General features: G+C 52.9%; 1 long non-coding RNA gene across 1 annotated transcript; it reads right to left on the bottom strand.

Moving 5' to 3' along the window:
- Window positions 1-2,879: 2,879 nt before the first annotated feature.
- On the bottom strand, window positions 2,880-3,888 carry LOC125947430 (uncharacterized). Its single transcript, XR_007468292.1, has 3 exons — window positions 3,737-3,888; window positions 3,659-3,694; window positions 2,880-2,942 (listed from the first exon to the last, which is right to left on the bottom strand). It is a non-coding gene; the product is annotated as an uncharacterized LOC125947430 (long non-coding RNA).
- Window positions 3,889-5,322: the final 1,434 nt, after the last annotated feature.

Genomic DNA, 5,322 nt, shown 5'->3' on the forward strand with positions numbered 1-5,322 from the left:
CACTCACTCGCACTCGCACTCACCTCCACTCACACTCACTGGCACTCACTCGCACTCGCACTCACTTCCACCCGCACTCAGTGGCACTCACTCGCACTCACCTCCACTCAACACTCACAAGCACTCACTCGCACTCGCACTCACCTGCACTCACACTCTCTGGCACTCACTCGCACTCGCACTCACCTCCACTCACACCCACGGCAGGGGCGTAGCCAAAGGGGGGGGGGGGTTCAACCCCCTCCCCCCCGAAATTTTTTTCGCAACCCCCCTCCCCCCACCTACCCACCCTTGTTCGCGGTCGCTTCGCGCTGACATAATTCATGAAACCGGTGCTACTATCACAATTTCACTCCTGGGCGCTTCCGTTTGGGTTGGTAATTTACAGCGAATCATGTCTGCATATGGAAAAAACTGTCACGGTGTTTGTCAAGGCTTTGACACTCTGTGAAGTTTTGGGCGACAATGTGGCGGCCGCATTCTGAAGCAACAAATGCGGAAGCCGCATTTTAGATGACGGCGAAAACGCTCGAGGCCCGTTTACCTAGATTTAGGTGCACGTTAAAGACCCCAGGTGGTCGAAATCTCCGGTATACATTTCCGCCGCTTCCCTTCAGGTGCCGGTTAGGCCGCGCTCGCGCAGGATCTGAGAAACGTCTCTTGTTTGCGATTGCGCCCATACGGAATGCTGGTAATTACTGTCGTGTTGTTGAATCCCAAACCAGCAATTACGGAAGGCTGGTAGTTTGCTGTTTTGTTGTGGAATCCCAAACCAGCAATGTACACACGAAGGGGTTGATGACAGCAGTGAAATTCCACCGACTCGCAACAGAATACACGAAACAGACAGCCGACAAGCATGAATTACTGCTGTGCGCAGTACAGCGTAAGTGAACTCTTGTTGCAGGCGCTGACAGTTCTCGTCAGAGTTCACGCGTCCTGAGAAATTGATTATGTGCACTATGCACTGAACAAGACCGGAGTTCATTCCTGCATCACTAGTACACCAACCAGTCGAGATTCTGTGAGGTACAAGGCCGCTTCCTGTTTGCACCGGCGCAAGTGAAGCAGAAATGAGTTGTACGCACTACTTAAAATGCGTACACATGCCATATCTATGCTGCGCGGAGAAATATTCTGTACAATTCTGAATGTGTAGACGTAAAGGCAAATGACGGCTGCACGCTCGCACACAGCCGAAGGCACAGCGGCCCATGCACTTGCCGCATTAAATGCAACCCTCTCGTATGAGGGAGCAGGGCGACGAAAGCTTCGAAATAAAAAAAAAGCCTTACGCGTTTTTGCGCGTATTTAAGTTTTCTAGCGCAAAGACGCAGCGAACAAGCTATTGCTATGGTAGTAGGTATAGCCTGGTAACACGTGCATTTTCATGCGTATAGCCGTCCTTGACTTGTGAAACGCACTTCGCCCCGACGAGGACGACGCCATCTACGCTTAACGGAAATTAACAATTAATGATGTCTTCTCCGATCGCACGGGTCGTCTCAATGATGCGTTTTCGAAGACTGGTCCATTCAGCGGCGCGATGAGAAACCGTTGCTCCAAACGCCCACTGTACCTGTCGTACTTACTGTATTTACTGAGGTTACTTTACTTTTTGCTTAATTTCTTCACAAGCACACGCACACGCGAGGGGGGGGTGGTCCCATATGTCTTTGATATACATGTATAATGCCTGCTTAAACTACCGATATTATTATCGATCACGTGCCGTAGAGAGAAGCTTGCCCCCCCCCCCCCGATCGGGCCGGTGAACCCCCCCCCCGAAAAAAATTTCTGGCTACGCCCCTGACTCACTGGCACTCACTCGCACTCACTTCCAGTCGCACTCACTAGCACTCACTCGCACTCGCACTCACCTCCACTCACACTCACTGGCACTCACTCGCACTCGCACTCACCTCCACTCACACTCACAGGCACTCACTCGCACTCACTTCCACTCACAGTCACTGGCACTCACTCGCACTCGCACTCACTGGCACTCACTCGCACTCACCTCCACTCACACTCACTGACACTCACTCGCACTCGCATTCACCGCACTCACACTCACTGGAACTCACTCGCACGCACCTGCACTCACACTCAGTGGCACTCACTCGCACTCACCTGCACTCACACTCACTGGCACTCACTCGCACTCACCTGCACTCGCACTCAGTGGCACTCACTCGCACTCACCTCCACTCACACTCACAGGCACTCACTCGCACTCACCTGCACTCACACTCACTGGCACTCACTCGCACTCGCACTCAACTCCACTCACACTCACTGGCACTCACTCGCACTCGCACTCACTTCCAGTCTGCACTCACTGGCACTCACTCGCACTCACCTCCACTCACACTCACTGTCACTCACTCGCACTCCCACTCACCTGCACTCACACTCACTGGCACTCACTCGCACTCGCACTCACCTCCACTCACACTCACTGACACTCACTCGCACTCGCACTCACCTGCACTCACACTCACTGGCACTCACTCGCACTAGCAGTCACCTCCACTCACACTCACAGGCACTCACTCGCACTCGCACTCACCTGTACTAACACTTCACTGGCACTCACTCGCACTCACCTGCACTCACTACTCACTGGCACTCACTCGCACTCGCACTCACCTCCACTCACACTCACAGGCACTCACTCGCACTCACTTACACTCACAGTCACTGGCACTCACTCGCACTCGCACTCACTGGCACTCACTCGCACTCACCTCCACTCACACTCACTGACACTCACTCGCACTCGCATTCACCGGCACTCAAACTCACTGGAACTCACTCGCACGCACCTGCACTCACACTCAGTGGCACTCACTCGCACTCACCTGCACTCACACTCACTGGCACTCACTCGCACTCACCTGCACTCACACTCAGTGGCACTCACTCGCACTCGCACTCACCTCCACTCACACTCACAGGCACTCACTCGCACTCACTCGCACTCACCTGCACTCACACTCACTGGCACTCACTCGCACTCGCACTCACCTCCACTCACACTCACTGGCACTCACTCGCACTCGCACTCACTTCCAGTCGCACTCACTGGCACTCACTCGCACTCACCTCCACTCACACTCACTGTCACTCACTCGCACTCCCACTCACCTGCACTCACACTCACTGGCACTCACTCGCACTCGCACCTCACCTCCACTCACACTCACTGACACTCACTCGCACTCGCACTCACCTGCACTCACACTCACTGGCACTCACTCGCACTCGCAGTCACCTCCACTCACACTCACAGGCACTCACTCGCACTCGCACTCCCTGTACTAACACTCACTGGCACTCACTCGCACTCACCTGCACTCACACTCACTGGCACTCACTCGCACTCGCACTCACCTCCACTCACAATCACTCGCACTCACTCGCCCTCGCACTCACTTCCAGTCGCACTTACCTCCACTCACACTCACTGACAATCACTCGCACTCGCACTCACTTCCAGTCGCACTCATTGGCACTCACTCGCAGTAGCACTCACCTGCACTCACACTCACTGGCACTCACTCGCACTCCCACTCACCTCCACTCACACTCACAGGCACTCACTCGCACTCACCTGCACTCACACTCACTGGCACTCACTCGCACTCGCACTCACCTCCACTCACACTCACTGGCACTCACTCGCACTCACCTGCACTCACACTCACTGACACTCAATCGCACTCGCACTCACCTGCACTCACACTCAGTGGCACTCACTCGCACTCGCACTCACTTGCACTCACACTCACTGGCACTCACTCGCACTCTCACTCACCTCCACTCACACTCACTGGCACTCACTCGCACTCGCACTCACTTCCAGTCGCACTCACTGGCACTACCTCTTACACAGAAAGCAGGCTTTAATAACTCCTTGGGTTCCCCGCCGAGCACGGATAACCCAGAAATGGTGGCAATTTTGTACTATGGTGCTCGAAACATCTCCAGGCAATGCTGTACAGTGCGCCTGAATGATTACCAATGACGTGAAGTGGTGGTGTCACGGTAAACGGTAAAATAATGGGATATCACAGATATTCCCCAAAGAGTCAATAAGTCGAATGGATTGTGATTGCCTGGACAGCAACGCCACATCTCTAGGCCAGTGGCGGCTAATAGAGAGGTTTAGCTTGTCCGGTAATCGCGTAAACGCGAGCGGACCGGGCGTTGGGGCGTTTTGCCGGAACCGTAAACGTGAGCGGCCTGTATGGTGCTACCACCTGGTGGCGCAGAAATCAGACAAAAACAGCTAATATTGCAGTTACCAAGTGTATTCTACTTCTTTGCTGGTGTAAATGTTTGACAGTGGCGTAATCGTGTTGCCGCCGAAAATTTACACCAGCAGAGAAGCAGAGTACACATGGTTGTTGCAATATTAGCTGTTTACTGTCGGTTTGATTTCTGCGCCGCCTGGTGGCAGCACCATACAGGCCGCTAACGTTTACGGTTCCGGCAAAACGCCCCAACTCCCGGTCCGCCCGCGTTTACCCATTACCGGACAAGCTAAACCTCTGTATTATCTCTGTCACCCTAATTTTGACAAATTGGCCTAACTTACTATGTTGCCCACGGATCCAGCTCCATACAATCATGGAGGAAGACCACATCACACAGGGCAGAAACTTTCAATCCCATGACAGGATATATTTCATTAGCCTTGCTTCTACGACTGCTACCATGAGCTCGTCTCTGCAGCATTAGAGCTTTTATCGGTGCTATATGCGATTTGGCTGCTACGACCGACGTGACTGTGTTGCCACGGATGTCAACTGCCTTCAAATAGGAGCAAGCTCTCTAGGCTTTCAAACTGGTGTCAGAGAAGGTGTGAAGCTCGGCAATCTGCATCTCTGAGTTCAGGCCAGCTCTTACACGTAATGGAATTGTCACAGAAAATATTTGCATGAAGTCTGCACCCCATTTTTTCCATTGGGATCCCTTCAGGCATTTGTTTATCCCATGGGCTCTTTAAGACCCATAAGCGCTGAAGCCGCACCTTTGCGGTCACAGTAAACACGAAGACTATGCCAGAGGAATTGAAGGTTCTGGGAGTTTTTAGTACAGTGCGTTCCGTGTAACTTTGGGCTTGATACATGTATTGCAATAAGGAACTTGTCGAGAATTCAAAGCGGTTATTTGGTGTGTCCTAGTGCATACCTAAAACGGACGTTTTTTGTGCACCTTGTACTTGTTATTTCGTGCGATCAAACATCTCCTGTCATTTGTCACTTGTTTCCACTTGCGGAGGTTCATGTCTGCATCTCTCGCGATGGTCTTCGA

Source organism: Dermacentor silvarum, chromosome 8, assembly GCF_013339745.2.
Source record: "Dermacentor silvarum isolate Dsil-2018 chromosome 8, BIME_Dsil_1.4, whole genome shotgun sequence".
NCBI classification, from domain to species: Eukaryota; Metazoa; Arthropoda; class Arachnida; order Ixodida; family Ixodidae; genus Dermacentor; species Dermacentor silvarum.